Source organism: Typopeltis vanoorti, chromosome 9 (genome assembly GCF_054136105.1).
Source record: "Typopeltis vanoorti isolate ZY-2024b chromosome 9, IOZ_Tvanoo_1.0, whole genome shotgun sequence".
NCBI classification, from domain to species: Eukaryota; Metazoa; Arthropoda; class Arachnida; order Uropygi; family Thelyphonidae; genus Typopeltis; species Typopeltis vanoorti.
The window spans coordinates 39,272,785-39,292,638 of NC_143557.1; the positions used below are offsets into that span (position 1 = coordinate 39,272,785).

At 38.6% G+C, this 19,854-nt stretch overlaps 1 protein-coding gene across 1 annotated transcript in view; it reads right to left on the minus strand.

Annotated features, from left to right (window-relative positions):
• The window catches only part of LOC150102986 (uncharacterized), a 181,353-nt gene extending 161,501 nt beyond the window's left edge, over positions 1-19,852 (minus strand). The window contains exon 1 of the mRNA XM_090398416.1: positions 19,539-19,852. The gene's annotated coding sequence lies outside the window, so the exon portion shown is untranslated. The remainder of the gene's footprint in view (positions 1-19,538) is intronic.
• Between the last annotated feature and the right edge of the window lie 2 nt (positions 19,853-19,854).

The window sequence follows — 19,854 nt, forward strand, 5'->3', positions numbered from 1 at the left end:
AGAACAGAGACTAGCATAGAAGATCCTTATCAAACGGTATCGTAAAATCTTATATTGTTTCAAATCTTAATGTAACTGTGATTGTAGTTCGGTTACCGATCAGTTGAAAGACTTGAACGAGAGTTGAACTAGGACTTTAGTGCATTTAAGAATAGAAAGAGAATAAGCATGTCAGTGTTAATAGATAAATAATCGCGTGTGTATACTTACGCATGTCATCTATATTTTGTCTGAGAGCTGTTTGAAGAATTGAATGTGGTTACTATTGTAGTGAGAGGACTGTTTAACCCATATTACTCTCGTGTGTTAACGCGTGTAAACTAATTGTGTTTAATTAAGGTATTGTATCATAATATTGTGCTCAGACAGATGAGAAGTTTTAGTCAATTGTTAACATTTGAGAGGATATCCTTTTATCGTATGTGTGGAGTCTTTTGTAGCGGCATAATCGCCCTTCCCACATAGAATTTAATAACCTATCATTTGTGTTTTGTTAGTATTGCTTTGTAATTCTTCAGCTTAGTATTGAATTAAGTTTTAATGTATTGTATTGTGCTAATGTGTATAATAAACTTTTGCTCGTTGAAAACTCAGTTGTCTGAATTTGCCATTTAATGCACCGTTTGTAATAACGTACGAATCTAGCCGCGGGGGGGAAGAAAAATTAAGTTACTAGTTCAAGGTCATGACTGTATGATTGTTTCACACCTAAACATATTTAAGAATTTGCTTCTTGTTTTGATTCTTTTCATAAACTAAATGTTGAAAATTGTATTTGGGTGATATCACGTATAGTGAGAAATTTGTTACAAACAACAAAAAAATAAACTTGTGAGAGTAATTAACAATTATAGGACAGTAAATAGGGGACAAAACAATATACAGTATTTAAATCTTTCCTTATTTAAAAAAAAATTGAATAGCTACCTGAATCAAATATTATTTTACTCGTTGATCTACACCTCGATAACGCCAGGGCAGGGCGTTCGTGGATTCGACCAGTCGAACGCTCACCTTAATCTGTTATTTGACCAAGCACGTAAATCTGCATTTCATCACGTATACTTAACTTAAGTTAATACGTCACTACCTAAATGTTAATAAGCTCTAAATGGTAATCTATAGTCTAACGCACACCACATTTGCAACCTTGTCATAGGTAGTCATCGGGTTTTCCCCTTCAAGGCCACCAACCCAATCCAACGAGTATACCATCTCTAGAGAGTCAGACAAGAGGGTTCCCAACAGTTGCCATGCTGGGACAGGTTGGAGTATATCGTAGGTCCTATCGATGTCATCGCTAGAAAGCCTTTGTCTATGTTCAGCGCGGTGGGGGGGGGGTTGACAAATTTCCACGTTTCTAAGAGTAGCACTCGGCATTCTGTCTATAGGATTCTCTATAAAGAGAGGCGTGCCAGATCCCATCCAACAGCAGTTTTAAACTCAGGCTTTCTTTAACCAGCAGAAACGGGGCTCCATCCAACGTCCCTCAATGAGAGTTATGTTTACTCTCGCCATATACCCACGAACTTGACTGATATTCTTGCACTTACACATTCACAGCACTGGGCAGTAATCAACTGGCGGCAATACCTCTCGACGGTCAGCACAATGCTTGGCTTTTGTGATTCCCCCCGGTCCGTTCCAGTTATGCTTCGTCTGTTAGTTGCCACCCGAAACGTTTGCGCCAGACGGGCCATTCAGTGCCGCATAGAAGGTCCGAGCTCAACAGTTCCATCACTGGAGAGTTTCGCTCAGTCCTGGTGAGCTCGGACCTTCTATGCGGCACTGAATGGCCCGTCTGGCGCAAACGTTTCGGGTGGCAACTAACAGACGAAGTCTGTTAGTTGCCACCCGAAATCTGTTAGTTGCATCTGTTAGTTGCCACCCGATCGGCCCTGACTGGGCCGATCGGGCTGGGGTCCGCTTCGGACCCCAGCCCGATCGGCCCAGTCAGGGCAAATCCTTGTCGCGAGGTTATTACAATCTGTCTTGCCGACTTCCCTTACCTACATTACTTTATCGACTAGCGGCTGTTCACCTTGGAGACCTGCTATGGATATGGGTACGGTCCAGCAGGAAAATCAGTCTCCCCTAGGGATTTTCAAGGGGACAGGAGCGCTCCAGACATCGTAGGAGGCGCGGTCTTTACCGGGATAGCATCCGCATTTCCGGACGAACAGATTCCACGGAGTCAAACCCTTACAAAGAAAATACAACTCTTCCCGGGACTCCCATCGGCTTCTCGAGTTCGGTTGCGTTACCACACTTGGCCTCGGAAGGCCGATCTCCGTTTCGGGAATATTAACCCGATTCCGTTTAGGTCTACCAGCGGGACCAGCTCATATTTCTCGCAACGCCCCGCTTCGGAATGGATTTCTCATATCCTTTAGGATCGACTGACCAATGTTCAACTGCTATTCACATTAGAACTCTTCTCCACCTTAGTCCTCAAGGTCCTCGGCGGAGTATTTTTACGATGCTTAATGTTCATCGGTAAATTCTTTATTGGCATATACAGTATTACCGTTAGGGTGAAGATTACTACAGCGACATTACTACTGGCTTTTAAATAGCATTCAAAACAGAATATTTATAAATATAGTCAGTACTGATTTATTCACATATTCCACTAGTGACTTATCATTCTTGATATTTTACCAACACAGAAACTATTTGTATACTTGTATACTATACTATACGTAAAAAATAACTGTCTAATTTTTTTCTGTATACGTATAATGTAGATTACGGTTTGCGCTGTGGCCCGAACTTGTTGGTAGTTCCTAAGGCAAACAAAACTTTCATAAATATTTTGAGGGCATATAAACAAGTAGCTGCAATAAATTGTCCAATGAAATTACGTCAGTAATCTATTTTTATTTTAAACATGAGTTGCCTAGAATTCTTATGTGTGTGTGTGTGTGTGTCATTCTATATATTGTGTGTTCTCATATAAAACAGTCATTTGATTTTATAATGATCGCCTACATTTACTATTTTTTATAGTAATCATCTTATTTCTTCTTTGTTATTTATACTTACGTTTTTTTTCTTTCATTTATCACTTTTACAGTATTAGATTTGTAGTATTACTTTCATTGCTGTAAAGTTAGCAAATAACGTTATCAAATTTCAAATCATGTGCGTTACAATTCCCAGATGCTTTTCTGTTAAGAATGGCAAATAAATTCTTATTTTCAGTCCTATTAACGTGACCACTCTCTGAAAAAAGAAAAATTCTCCGCATAACCCTTAAGGTTTACTAAGTGTCTGTAGTTTCTTATATATTTCTTTGGTTTCATTCATATCCCTTTCCAACGACAAGGAAATAGTCATCACGTGACAGGGATGATCGACTTTGTTAGAATGAAAGAAGGCCGTTTGAAAGAGATCTCGAATGACTCGACAATAACCCTGCATGGGGATTCAATGATAAGGAAATGTGGTGTGTGAAACTGTGCACAAGATTTGTTTTCCGAATAGCAGGGTGATTGAAGCACTGGATAAGAAGAGAGATTGAGCAAAGCAGTTGGTAGTTCGCACAAATGATTTTCTTGGTAACAAGGAGGATGCAAAGATAGATGTTAGGAGGCTGTTGAGGAGAGTGAAAGATAACAGTGTGGTACATGATGAGTTGAGAAGGCGAGCAAAAATCACGAATGGTATGCTAGCTGAGTTGTGTGAGGAGGGGTTCATTTTGTGAAGATATGGAATGAATTTGAGAGACGGCTGCAGCTGAATAAAAGAGACCGACTTTTAGAGAAGAGAATTGGATTTGGTAGTAAACTTGCTGCAAAAGAAAATAATGACAGAAGTGAATGGAAAACCTGAGGAAGCAAGCGTGTTGCGCAAGATCAGGAAAGTAGGATAGAAGAGTGTGAGAATAGAGAGGTGAGCGGCATGAATGAAGCGAATGAGAGAGGAAAGGTACATACACAAAACGGACAGATGAGGGTAGATGATGGTTTCCAGAGTGGATTTGTGATTGTGCAAGAAAGGATTGGGATAGTCAAGGATGTGGGGAGTAACACTGAAGTCTGCAGAGAGGTGTAATATTAGTGATGATAGATAGGAATCACTGGGGGTATAGAGGAGTTATATATGAGAAGTGGGAGGTCAGTGGGACTTGTTACAGAAACAGAAATAAGTTGGTGTGTATATTGGAAAACGCTGGAAGTATTCAAAATAAGGGAAATGAAACTGATAGAGCATTGAGAATAAGTGAGACATGGTTGAACGAGGATGATATTGTGACAGAAAGAGAGATGGAGGAATATGTAGTCCTTCGTTCGTGAAGACAGGACAAAAAGGCAAGCGGAGTGCGGGTGATAATGGCAGAGGAGTTATGTCCATCTGAGGTGGAGTTAGGAGCAGATACAGTGGGTTTGATGCAGTATGGTATGAAGTAGACAGATTGCAATGTTTAATTGGGGTGTTACGCTATAGACCTGGTAATGTGGAAGACGGTGAAAAGGAAATGTTTAGTTAAATTGGTCTGGCTAATAAGAAAAGGGTGATCATTATGAGCAATTTCAAGAATGGTAATATACATTGGAATGAAGAGACATGGAACCAAAAAGAATGGATTGCTGGAGTTTTTGAGAGCTAACAATGTTAGGCAGTATTGTAACAGAAGATACACGAGGATCTAGGTCTTGCATTTGATTATCTCAAAGGATATTATTGTAAATGAGGTGTCAAATCTTCTTCCACTTGGCGAAAGTGAACATGAAGTGATCACTTGGGGTGGTGACCAGCCTCATCAGGACTTGCGAGAAAGGATTATATGTGGAACTATAAGGCGAATGATCATGATAAACTATTCCAGCTAAATCATGGAATAAGGAATTGCACGGGAAGAAAATCAATGCTGCTTGGTCTCTACCCAGGAACTATCTGGAGGAGGCAATGGATGAGTGTACTCCAAAGGTCAGGAGATTAAATAAGGTAGGTGTAAAATGGATGACCGAAGAGGTGAAGCGTGCAGCCTGGTAGAAAACGGCATTGTGGAGGTGACACAAGATGAGTGGAGATAATCAGTTACATGAGTACAAAGAGCAAGCATGCAAGGTGACTCGCTTGGTAAGGATGGCAAAAGTGCAGTATGAGCAGCAGTTAGCAAATGACGCTAAAGAAACATAGGGAGTTTTTCGTTTATGTGGCTAGAAGTAGGAAGAATGATTATGGGAGGATGATGTTGTTCAGTGATAATGAGAGAATGATAAAAACTGAGAAGTATATAGTAGTGGTGTTAAATGAGCAATTCAATAAAGCATTCCATCCTTGTGAATGTAACATAATGCGGAACTTGAGAATGAGAAGAAGGTATATGAGGAATCGAATAAACTTGATGCCAATAAGGCATCAGAGATGATGATATATCGCCACGTGTCTTGAGATAATGTTCGACGTAGTTAAAAGCTTTAACTTACATTTTTCATATGAGGGGATGTTGGGACTAACGCTTCGAATTATATGCCAACCTGCTTGTCTGCAGTTCTGGTCAAGATGCTGGAGAGACTTGAGGACAAGATTCAGAATTGGAATGAGAGCAGGAAAATTCTGTGATGGAGGACAGCATTGGTTTGCTAAAAGAAGATCGGGTTTTCTTATGCTTAATATCATAAGGTGAGAAATGCATAGGACAAGGGAGATGAATGAACAGTAGAATATTTAGACTTGCAAATGCCTTTGATATATTGCCACATGACAAAGTGGTAATTAAATTGGAACGGATGGGATTGGATAGCAGATTATTGCGCTGGATTGGAGATTGGTTATCTGATAGGTATCAGCAGGTTATGTATGGGGTGGGAACATCCCAAAAGAGGAACATCACTAGTGGTGTGTGTCCCAATGGTCTGTTTGAGATCTTGCTGTTTAACTTGTAAATTACACTAGGGGAGGTCGGTCTGAATGATGATGTGCAGTTGTATCAAGATGGTGCGAAGTTCAGAGCTATGAGGAGTAGATTGAGAAAAGCATGGTGGAGAAAAGGAGGGGGGGGGCATGATTGGAGACAAGTTGATAAGTGGCAATTACCAGAATAATGTGGATAAGATTTTTTAAAAGAATGGCTGGAAACGGGAAAAACAAGAGACCATTCCTGGAAGTTGTATAAGGAGGGGTGAAGGGGTTTTTTGTATTGAGAATGGTGGGTGATTGGTATGCATTACCTGAAATTGTGGTGAGTGCAGAGAGAGTGAACGCATTCAAGTCAATGTATCGTGAGATGTGCATGTCATGGAAATCTGATGATGATGATAATAATAAATGAATGTTTCTTGTTCAGTTCCTCTCCAAAGCCAGTAATCTTGGGAGAGATGTAAGGAGTACCGAGAGAAGTGCGAAAGCTTTCTATTTAATAGGAAGTTCATCACTGTGAGGTCTATGAAAATTAAGGGCTTTGAAGAACCTTAAACACACAAGTAGTAAACGATTCGCCGCCTTCAGATAAACCATTCAAAAGACATTGATGTATCTTGTGAAATATTCGTGCAAATAAAGAATGCAATTGTTTCTGATACAATATCAGCATAACATCACAAAATGAAACTTACAACGCCATCAGAAGAAATATTCAAAGACAGTTGTGGCACTCATTTCTACCCTCTACAACCGAAGAAGAGTTAGTGAGATCACGTATGAAGGGGTTCAGAGATATTCTTTTAAGAATCCAATTTTTTTCTGCATATCCCCCAACAAACTAGCCAAAGAACACACTCAATTTGCAGACAGAATATTCTAACTCCACAGCCTTGGCATAATCTAAAATACGAATCAGTATGTAATAATTTACATTATAAAAATTATGGAGAGTACTACCGTGTGTTAGAGCAAAACACGGTTTTGCTCTAGGCTTTGCGCTTCACAACCATATGCCTGGGGCCGGAGTGTCCTAGGTTCGATTCCCGTCGGTGACGTGAGGAGCCTAAGGATTTTCCTCAGCCATAGCCAAGTTAGCCAGTCTTGGGCGTGGACAATAGGGATTTTCCCCCAGTTTATCCTGGGGTTTTTCCATCCCGCAAAGTAGGCAAACCGGCCTCGAAAACTCAACACTACAGGGCATAGGGCTGACAATCTTATCCTGGGAACGGTTTGAGGTCCGATGATTAATAAAACCCTCGAAACCGCAAGGTAAAAGAGGGAAAGGAAGATGAAATGAGATGAGAAAACGAAGATGACTGAGTTAGTTTCAGACACCTCAACCTATCGCATATTAGATGTCGATCCAAACTTTAAAAAATCAAAAAGAGACTAATATCCTATTACGAATCATGACTAGGTGGTCTTCGGACTTACAACGCAGTGTGAAATCTCTACACCCACTGACGCCACTCTTATATGGTGCCCCAAAAGTGCACAAAATTGGAGTTCTGCTCTGCCTGATCGTCGACGGAAGAAATTCTCCTACATATCTACTAGCTAAATATCTAGCCCGTCTATTGAAAGATAACACAAAACAATCAGATTCCTTCATATAGAATTCTAAGCATTTCACTGAAAAATTAAAAGGGATCTCCATCTTAAAAACAGACATCATCGCAAGCTTAGACGTGGTTTCGTTATTCACCAACATACCTGTTGAAGAAGTTATCAAGATCATAGAAAATCTCCACATGACACAGCTCAGCTTATTCGCCATTGCCTCAAATCGAATTATTTCAAAGTGAATAACACAATTTATGAACAACTTGATGCTTAGCCATGGGCAGTCCCTGTACTGATCTGTTCATGGAAAAACTAGAAGCTGATATCCTTTGCCAAGTAAATCCAAAGCTGTTGGTTTGTTAGAGATACGAAGATGATGTTTTCATAATTTGGAAAGGCACAGAAACTATCTTATTTGATTTCCTTACAAAAATAAATTCCTTCCACCAAAAAATAAAGTTCACGTTACAACTTGAAAAGAATAGCCAATTGCCTTTTCTAGATACACTACTAAAGAAACAAGAGGATGAACAAATCCAGCTCACAATCTATCGGAAACCAACAGACACTGTACGTTACCTGCCTCAAATCGTCTCACCATATTGCGCAAAAACTCAGAATAATACATATGCTTAAAAATAGAGCGACCAATATTATCTCAGAAGAAAAAGATCTCCTTGATGAACTCACTCTCATATTTCATACCCTGGTAAGCAAAGGTTACCCAGGAAATATAATCAAAACGATTCTTCATAGAAACCCTCCACAGCAACAACCTCCTGTAGCGCAATATACATCGTCATCTCTTATGCAGACTCAGTTTCAACAAAAATTGCCTAACTCCTGAAGTCCTTCAATGTCAGAGTTGCTCTCAAACCTGTCAAAACTATACGCCACATTTTAAGATCTCCTAAGGAGATCAATGCCTTCTTCAAATACGCAGGTGTGTACAACATTCTATGTTCTTGTGGGTTAAATTACACAGGACAAACATCGAGAAGCCTGGAAATTCGAAAAAAATAACGTAGGGGACGTGAACGACAACAGAACAAATACCTCAGGATTAGCCCATCACTTTTCGATCTCTAACCACACCATCGAGTGGGATAAAAGCTCCATGTCCCCCTATATACAAGAGGATTCTCGATGTAGAAACTTCAAAGAAGCCGCGGTTGTACTCCGTTCGGGAGAAAATCTAAACAGAAATCAAGGAATGATTCTGAAAGACATCTGGAAAAGTCTAATAAGTTCACTTAGCTTACCAGAATTTCACTTCGCTAAAAACTATACAACGCGCTCAAAAAAACAATGACTGATACACCACGGTCCATGCTTATGATGTTACGCGTTGGTTTAATTTATTTGAGTGTGTTACTCCATTCTTCGTTTTTACTAGCAAACGTTAGTGTGACCCGTTATGCTTGTGCTGAAGAAGCCAGACAAAATAGCTGGTGAAACTTGTTGACAATTTGTGTATATCATTTATTTATATCCGGTTAACGAATAAAACCAAGAAAAATCTCAAGTTTTAATGTTTAAGTGACCAAAGTCACCACCTACTCAAAATCCTAGCTACGTCCCTGAAGCCAAATGTTTGTTTTATTTTATTTATTTAAGTATATATAATTTGATTCCTTGAGATGGTATTGGCGAATAAATGTAACAACGACTACTGCCACATTTATTCTATACGGAGGCTGAACTCCCCTCTTCTTAAATATGTACCTTATCAAGTATGATAAGGTACATATTTAGATCAAAATGAATACAGATATTTTGGAAAATTTCAATATTTCGTATTGGTCCATATCATACTAATAAGAAAATGAATCAAGGTGACTTCAGCGAATGAGAAATGCGTCACAGAAAATGTGAACACACTTAAACACAGATTTATAACTCCAGCATAAATGCGTGAACGTAAAAACATTCACGATAGGGAACAGAATATTAGGTATTTTCGTTTAGAAATAAAAGCACGCGAAGTACATTATTGGACTGAAGAAAGTCATATCGAAAAATAAATAATGAAATGAATGTCTTCTTCGTGATGCGTGTCATTTTGTAGCATTTGAAGGAAATTTTTTTTTCAAGGAATTCTGAACTAAAAATATTTTAGTAGTGGAACGACAACAGAATGGCATCTTTGCAATTACATTCCGATCCAGAGTTAAGATGTCACCGTCGGATAAGATCAACATTCCTTTCGCATTTTGGGTCATTCTTGCGTAGCAGTTAATAATAATGCTGTGATTAATTATCAAATCAAGCCGCACAATAATTTCTGACTTAAAATGTAACTTTAAGGATCCTAACAGACATCCAACAAATGAGATTTCTTTCTTAAACATAAAAAATGGCTGTTAGCCGTCCTCGGATCCCATGAGATTTCCACTAACCAAAAATCCATTAAGATGTCGTCACGTATTTCGCATTGCGATGCAGGTCAGGCGCGTACAACCTGGCAACTCCACTGTAAAATGTTAAGAGTGTCGTAGTGATAACATTTCAGTTTAGAAGGCCTTTGGGAATGCGCTTCGCCGATGCAAACATGAATCCGGTTAAGTATTCATCATGCTGTGTATCGGATCAACTGCAGTACGTGAGTTCAGTAAGGAAAAAACTCTTCCCTCTGCATCAGAAACGGATTAACCAATTCTGTTCAGGACTGCGCTTGTGGCTTAGAACTGAAAAGGTTATATCTGGATGTGTTCAACTCATCAATTACCAGACTATCTAAAGTATGTTGAGAAGAGAAAAGTTTGACTGGAATGGAGTGATAAGATTAAAAAATTTCTTTTTCATTTTTCGGAAAAAAAAATTTACCTACCAATAATCTTTTACCAAGAAATTACTTAGTAAGTCTTAGAACAGAGTAAAATATATTTCCTCGATGAACCAAAAATATTATCTTTACACTGAATAGTTATCCTTCAGACCGGGTCTGAAGGATAACTTTGCAGTGTAAAGTTAATTTTTTCTCCAAGAGACGCATTAGAGCTTATTGTCAGGGGATGTCTTATTTATTCATGTACAACAATCTACATTTATTCAAATACAGTCATGTCATCTTCTTCTGGAACATGGTCATAAGTCTCCAAACTCCGAATTCCGGAGTTTGGAGACTTTGCGACTCCATTTCCTGTAGAACCATTGGCCCCAATCTCTCATGTCCAGCAATAGAGCTCTCCTTAAATGAGCACTTGTCCATGTAGCCTGTTTGCAGTGTTGGCAACAGCTGTCAGTGATTTTATCCCAAGATCGTCTGGCTGATGATCTTAACTGGAGCTTATTTTTTGGGGCAGGGCTTATATTACGAGCATCCTGAAAAATCATTCTAGGGCAATTATTTTTCTGTTAGGTCTTATTTTCTGGGAAATACGGTACGTGTTACTTACTTTTTTTTTTTCATAATTGAAACATCAAAATTTAAATCTAATTTCTAAACATTTACTAGCAGTTCATTTATAGTTAATAGAAAATTGCGCTTCAGCACCAAATATATCCATTAACAACTAAGAAAGGCATCGTACTTTTCTACTAAGATGAGAGAAACTTTAATTGGACAAGAAAATTCACTGCTCTCTTACATCGCACTCCTAAAAGATAAATGAGGCGGCGAAGAAAGACATTGAAAAATGGTCCGAAGCTCAAAATGCTGAAGTCATTATGCACTAAACTCATTATTCTTTTTTACTCACGATTTATGACGTGACAGACAATTATTTATGGAAGTGGTTAACACCCTCGGACGAAAGAATTATTGCTCACATCGATGGCTTTAAACTCTTGGAAATCGCAGAACGTTTCCTACGCTATTTTTACATTGTGACCCTTCTGAGATACTGGAATTCGGTGCAAGATTATCACCGTAGCCATCTTCTAATTGTCGTGACCCTCCCACAACCTTATTTTAGCGTGCATTTTTAAGTATCTTATGATTAATTTAATATTTGTATTTGAGATCGGATTGAGTATCGGGAAAAAAAATTTATCCTCCCTTTTCGAAAATATGTCTGATATTTACTCTGTTCTCTTCCTTGCTGAGTCCTGATGAGTTTCTGAAACGACAGAGTGACAAATATGAAGTGAGAAAGAAGGTTACGGAGCAATAGTCATCTCGTTCGGAGAGAAAATACCTAAAAGCAAAGCAGAGTGAGCAAGAGCATTGTCATGGTGGAGAAACTAATCTACACTCCTGCCGAAGCATTTCATACTCATTTCAGGGCCTCCACATGCGCTTGTTCCGGAAGTTTCTTAACTATACCCCCCCCCCCCCATACTCTAGCGGATGCAAGACTATACACTATTGAAATAAGTGTTGGGATATCCGTATGTTCCAGAACATGTTACGTGTATGTATTCCTGTTGTCACACATGAACTGTACGACTATGTAAACAAGCGGGTGTTACTTTACAGTCGAACTAGGGGCTCCGCCCCCTGATGCCTACGGCGCCCCCTCCCCCGTGTTCCGCACTGGTAGGCCGGTTCTCCTTGAATTCTGGTGACTCGAATTTTGAGGACTCGACACTCAGAGTCTACCCTGAGATGACACTCAGGGTAGCCTTCAAAAGGGGGGCCCTGGCGCGGCGCCCAACCCCCTGTGTTTCTCCTTGAATTCTGATGACTCGAATTTTGAAGACTCGACACTCAGGGTAGCCCCTGAGTTTCAAAACATTTCAAATAACTTAACAAAAACGTTACACAAAACGTTAAAAAAAAACGTTACATAAAAAAACGTTACAGCCTACATCCGTTTCAAGCCGACGTCACATCCGTTTCCAATTTCATCTTATCATTTTATAGTATATCATTTTATAGTATAGAGTAGATGTACAGTTTCAATGGTACGTGGAAAATGTAAAAATTTCTCATAGAACTCATAGTATAAGAAGGCTTAGTAACATTGGTCAATTATATAAACGGGGGAAGGAACATTACGCTTAATGGATGTTCAAAGAGGCTTCACTTGAAAACATTTCGTACTATGTCGTATATCTAAATGATCCTTTCTTTTTTGAAGATGTTATGGGTTTCTTTATCAACTATCTTTAAAGCTTCTGCGAGTATACTATGAAAGAGTCCATTTCAGATCTCCCAATTCTGAAAAGTATCAACTTAAAACATTATGCCTCTTTTACGACTATTAACTAATGGCGTCAGAGGCATAACCTTCCGCTGTTCATAATGCTTAAATCTACTATAGTTTCTATCGGCTCGTGTATGAGTAAGTTACTAAAAATAGTCTTTTTACTACCAAGAAACTGTCTCCATAGTATTCTGAAGAGCCAATGATGTTTCCATACAGAGAACAACTTAAGTATACGTTGTTGTGAGGTTTAGGCGTAATTTAGTTTCAATTCATGAACATGATACTACTAAATTTAAAAAAAATAAAATTAAGATAAAGTCCTTTATAAGAGACCTAGAGGTGAAACTGCAAACAATACCCAACATGGCGTAGTATCTCATCTCATCTCTCTTTACTCTCTTTTACCTTGCGGTGTCGAGGGTTTGTTAATCATCGGACTTCAATCCGGACTTCAATCGGGCTAACTTGGCTATGGCTAAGGAAGATCCTTCAGCTCCTCACGACACCGATGGGAATCGAACCTAGAACACTCCTTCCCCAGCCATATGGTTGCGAAGGGCACAGCCACTAGGCTAACCGCGGGGACATGACGTAGTATATGCCCACAAATTACGTACTTGGTACGCTGAAACCGTGTCGATTATGACTACGCGTGAGGACTAGACCTCTCTGGTACCAACTCTGATTGTACAAATAATTAAATTTTATTATGTTACACTTTCATTCTAACGTAATCCAAAAATTAGCGCGAAGGTCTGTAATTGTCATTAAGTGAGACATGGCTGGTATTTCAAACGCAGTGCAAAATTCAAGAGGTAAGCCGATAGCGCATTTTTTATATTTACATTTGCTTCTATAGGATGATCGCCATCGACTGGTGCCATCTAGTGTCAATAAAAGGTATTAAGAATACTTTTTTAAAAATTTAATAAAATTATAAAGACCTGCGCAATTCGAAGTTAAGGAACTACGTACCAAACAACAGTATAAAAACGTGTTAGATAAAAAATAAATCAAAAATTCAATTAATGGGCGCACACTTACTTGGAATATTGTTTTGAACATTTTTTATTGCCATTCTAAAAAAAAGTTCAGCAAGTTGAAATTATGGCAGATGAAACTGAAGCCACGAGACCTATCTTTCTCCCCTCCCTCCCTCAAAAAAAAATTCTTCTGAGAGGAAAAGATTTTCCACCTCCGTCTGAGACCGGTAAACGTGAAATAATTTATAAAGATCCTTCGTGTGTTAAAAGAGAATAGAATTCAAGTTTCCAATTGCGGGGCTATAATGTGGTTATTACAGAAATGCAATGATGAATTAAAGTATTGAAATATCTGTTTGAATACCGACGGCCATTATTACGTATAATGGTATAGCAGAAAGAAATCTTCATCTTCTGTCGAGATTCTTTTTTTTTTTTTTTTAAGGCAGTTTATTTATACTTCTTACTGTCTTTCACAAAAAGTACTATTTCATATTTACATCCGCAGAACCAGGCCACAAAGCAAAGCATTTCCTCCCCTCACCCCCAGCAACCTGGTAGTCCCCTCTGTATAAGTCATCTCTTCAGATGTGGAAACTGTACTCCCTCCTTTCTCCATACTATAAGGGGCTGAGGATCTACACAAATTATCCTAAAATACGTTGTACGAATACCCCATACACAAAGAGTGGACACACTTACAAAGCGAATTCAAAAAATAAGATAAAAAAATCACTCAATTGATGGACTTTATGATAATCAATGGACGCAATGTCAGGAGTATTCAGCGATGGTCCTGAACCCTTCCAGTGGCAATACAGTAATAATTACTCGGATATGCAGTATGTGTCACGCGGTGTTATCGTGCTGCCTTCACGCAACAGAATATCCCGCGATGGTCAGTAAACCAGCGTGTTGCAGAGGCGTTTAGCATTCTCACTGTCACCTGGCTTAGGAATCACGTCATCCATGATATTCCAAAACAACGCTGCTGCTGTGATGTTCTTTGTTAATAGCGTTGCTATGTTTTCAAATATCACAAGAATTCAACAAATTTTGCTATCGGTAAGAACCAGATTACAACACATCTCTACCTATGACCATATTTTCAGTCATAATATCATCGCGTAGTTTAAAAAAAGGGGGCGATTCAAAAGATTTCATTTATTCACTCCACTAGTAAATTTTATGTGTGATATTGGTGCATTCTTATTTCTGAAATACTCTCCAACACAAATGAATTAATGCTAAGATGGTTCTTAGTAATTAAAATCCGATTTTTATATCATTAACTGAAATGCAACTTGAAACATTTTAACATATTCGAACAAACGAACTGACTGTTTGTAAATGCATCTTATGCACAAGAACACGTGCATTTATTCATTGCATTGTAATTTTATTTGGTTTACAAACAAAGCAACCAGGGCTATGAGTAAGATATTTCGTGTGTTCTTTTGACTAATCCTCAGTCTATAAAGCTCTGCTAACACCATATGAAATCTGTTAAACTCATCTTCAACTCATTTAGGTTCTTCCATCTGTTCTAGAGGGAATCAAATCGAAGCCTTTCGCAGGGAAGGTCAAATGTCGCGATGCCTTGATGTCGCTAAGTAAGAAATGGGATAAATCGAGACCTTTCAAGATATTTATTCTTTAAAGAGTTAAGATCAATTGAATTATTTGCTTACAGGGTGTGTGCAGAGATGATAATTTTATTAGATGAGGGTAGGATATTTTCGAATTATGGATTAAGTGACAGGAGTAGAAAGAAGACCCCGCATATTCATTATATGATTTATTTAAATTGTCTTTTGGATGAGTGGGCGGAACTCGAGATAGTGAAAAAAAAAAAAGAAAAAAAAAGCCGAATTGTAAAATAGGAGTTACTGCTGATTATAACAGCCAAAATTACATTTCGAGAGCCATTTACCATCAATCCATCAAAGTAATACAACCTCTTGAGAACGAACTATTTGACTTATAAAAGGTATAAGGAAATGCATCGTATACATTGACATGCTGCCAACTGTTTAAACTTTACCAGAAACATCACCGAATTTTCCAAACATATAACAAAAAGAAAAAAAAAACACTTCTACTGCTATTATTCTGCGCTATTTATTCAGGAAACGTGAAGTATAGAAGCGAGAGAACGGACAAGCAACTGAAATGTACTTTTCATACCATCGTGTGTGTGAGCGCGTGTTACACACAATGAAATAACCACTTTGTTTTATCTCAAAAAATGGCTGAGGCCAATGAGTAGGACATACAATTTGAGTTTGCCTCAAGGGAAAAACTGGATCGTACCCTCAACCGAGGTCTCTCAATACGACTTCGTATGAAAACACAAAGAAATCTTGTGTTTGATGGAAGTCATCCCTCGCTTTTTTTATTTTATTATTATTATTTTATTTTATTATATACTAAGGCACAAATACACGACTATTCTAAGGCCGGTAGATGCCTTCTTAGAGCAGTTTGTGTTGACAAAGCTCTTTTGTTGGGAAGACTGGATTCGAATAATATTAATAAAAAGTTTTTTTTTTTTTTTTCATATGAATTAACAAGTTTGATATGGGGATGGCCGAGTGATTAGCGTATCTACTCTCCAGCTAAAAGACAGCGGGTTCGAATCCCTCGTAGGACATGGATGTTTGTGATTGTCTTTTACCGTCGCACGTTCATTCATACAAATACGCGCGCTCTCACAAAATGGAGTGGATCGCAATGGCAGAAGTATAGCCAACCCTCACGCAAGGAGAGCGGCCTTCCCCCAGAAGTGTGAAATATCATGGAAACGTAGGCTCTTCATACTGATAAGCATGCAAACCAGCCAGGGGAATATAGTTAAATTAACACCTAGATTCGGAGCCTTAATTGTAAGAATTTCTGAATTTCGTTAATTTTCAGAAGTGAATTCTCATTTCTTAACTTAATAATTACATTGATTACTATATATTCGGCTTCACCATAAAGCTGTAAATCGATTTCCTCAGGCCAGCCACCGGTGAGCACACGGGAGAGAACCTCTTAGTAACATGCTGGAAGGTTCTTTCGATAGCTGGCGAATAGTCCTGCTGCTTGCACCGCCAGGTTGTGGCCTGAGGGATCCAGAATATAGCAGCTTGCAGGGCACACTGTCAGACCACGCATGAATTCGAGTCTAAGCACTCCCTGTGTCGAAGTCGTATCCACAATCTTTCCTCGTTACTACATGCCCCTACTCTATAAATTTTAATTATACACAAACATGAAATAGCATAAAAATATCGAGAGTTCATCATGTTGAGAAAAACTCTCAAGAAAAACTCATAAGGAAGCTCTTGCATCAGTCTTGATTCAACTCTTGCTTAGATGACCAAGACAAATCTTCCCTGACTGTTCTACAGGAAAAACATCAGAAAAATATTCGGTAACCTCGATAGTAATATCTTCTAGTTAAACTAATTATTCTTTTATTCAGCCTGTTCCTAAAAAGAGAAATGCAAATTATCAACCCATTGCCCTTACTTTAATACTGTCAAAAATGATGGAAAGAGTCCCCGACAACCAGCTCCTTCACTACCTAGAGAACCCTCAGCTAATTAGTGATAACCAATATGGATTTTACCATTCTTACTCTACAACATACCACCTCGTTAACCTTATCCACCTTTGAATACGGTGGATAAGGTAAAATAAACCCGGGCTCGATTCCCGTCTATGACGCGAGGAACGTCTAGTCTCTTTCGACTAAAGGTGAGTTAGGTGGTCTCATACGGAGGTAGGGGATTTTTTCACCTGGAAACTCGGGTTTATCGTCCCTCAGAACAGGCAAACCAGCCCCATGAACATGGATTTAGTCATAAAATATATATATCTAATCCCTCATTAGGAGGGCTCAACCCCAAAAGAGGGGAGAAGAAAGGGAACAACCCATATGAATAAATAAATAAATTGTCATAGTCAAAACTACAACGAGAAACACTTAGATTAAAATTCAAAAAATTGTGATACATCAACATCCTGCGGATGATGTATTCCGCACGATACCACAAGTGTTCGATGTTATTCTCATCAGGCGGATTAGGCTGACAGGGAATGATATGGAATGATCGCATGGGCTCTTCGAACTATTCTTTCACATTACTGTGCGACACAATAATCTTCCACATGACGTTGTCTTGTGGAAGAGTCCGCATCCGTAGAGCTACACTGTCGGTAATTTTTACCGGAACAATTCTCCGGTAAAAATTAGCTGTCATGGTGTGCTGGGTAGGAATGAGAAGACCCAGGGTTGTCCATGAGAGCGCTTCCCATTCCACGAAACCGTCACCACCAGCTTGTTTCTGGCTAACTGCGCACCGGATGATCGAAAACAGGCTTAGTGGTCATAATATTTTGGCTCATGAGAGTATAACAATGGTGATCGACAAGGGGTGGTCCCTAGCCTAGAATGTCGTGTGGTGAAACAGGTACAACCACGAAATCCACTAATTACTGATGCGCCAGATATTGTCGACTACATTAAAATCAGATTAGTGTGGACTGGACATGCTGCAAGCATGCATAGTTAAGGTGTTACAAAAAAAAAAAAAAAAAAAAAAATACATGCATGTTATTAACAGGACAGTTAAGATGTTCAACACCAGATCAGAAGGAAAATATGAAGATTCTAAACCGAGATGGCAATATGACGCGACTCGTATAATTAAAGTACTAATATTAAACTCGTATAATCGGCATATTAAAGCTTTGGGATTGAAATTAGAGTTACATTCTGTTGTGTTATGTTCCATCGAGTCGTTCGACTCCTGGTGATTCTATGAACATACATTCTCCATTCAGATCGGTCCCTGACCATATCTTTCAGAATTTCCAAGCGCATTCCAGTTGCTTCTTTAACTCCATCCACCCATCTAATTCTTGGTCTTCCTTTTCTCCTGCTTCCATCAACTTTAGCAAGCATCGTCATCTTCTCCAGACTGTCATTTGCTCACATAATATGTCTGAAGTATGACAATTTTTGCTTGATGATCATGGCTTCGAGGAAGCAATCTGGCTTTATTCTGTCTATCACTGATTTATTGGTTTGCTTTATTGGTCCATGGTATTCTCAGAGTCCAACTTTCACGTTCATCAGTACCACAGGGAATACCATTGCTTTCACGATTCTGATTTTTGTTGCGAGACTAATATCTTTATCTTTAAAGATCTTGCTTAAATTTGTCATTACTTTCTTCCCGAGTAATAATCTTCTTCTAATTTCTTCGGTACGATAACCTTCTTTATCAATTCGAGATCCTAGGAACACAAAATTGTTAACTGCTTCCATTTTCTCCCCATCTACTTCGAAATCATTAAGTTCACATTTCCATAACATTTGTCTTTTTGAGTTAAGTTGAAGGCCATATTTAACACTTTTTTTTTTTTTTAACTTTCATATAAGTTCCTCCAAATCTTCTTTGCATTCTGCTAGCAAGGTGGTATCATATGCATACCTCAAATTATTAATATTTCTTCCACCAATTTTAATTCCAACTGAAGACTCCTCCAGCCCTACCATTCTTAAAATGTATTCGCTGTACATTCCGTTACTGACTAATAGATCGTTTATTAAACGGCAAGAATGGCAGCAGTGCCTATACGTGGTTGTTGAGCCAATGATGTCATATGAAAGCGCCCCCCCCCCTTCTATTCACACAAAGCATCACATTCTAATTGCCCACTCCCCCTTTAAAACGTTTATGATGCAACCGTTATTTAAGAAATTAGCGTTTACATGATCAAACATGGACTAAAAATGTAATACTTCGTTTCTACTTGTTCTTTCCTAGGTTTAATTCTACGTTTATAAGTGTCAGAATCTTCTCGCTGACAGGCGGTAAGCATATCCATAAGGGCTTCTAAACCGAAGGCCCTAGCTACTCAAAAATACAAAATTTTTGGCTAATAAAAATTACTTCTGTAATGAACAGAATAATATGCTCATAAACCATAAATTTCGGGTTGTATTTCACTACTTAATCAGAAAACTTCTTACCTTATTTCTCCCATCTGTGATGCATTTGTTAAAGAAAGATGACAGCTACGCTGTGTAGTAAGTTAAGAAACCGAATATTTAAGGACCAAGTTATTCGATCGTCAAGGAGTCTTACATTCCTACGACGTGTAGCAACATTAGCACGATATTTCATTTGTTGCACAAGCTGAAGTCTAACAAAATCCTGACTTCCATTTACTGGCTAAATTCAAATTTGTTTACAACTGTTTTTCAGCTCTCACCTACATTCACGAGTCCATTTTCAAAAAAATGGAAGTTGCGATTAACTGTCACAACATGAATATTTTAAAGTCAA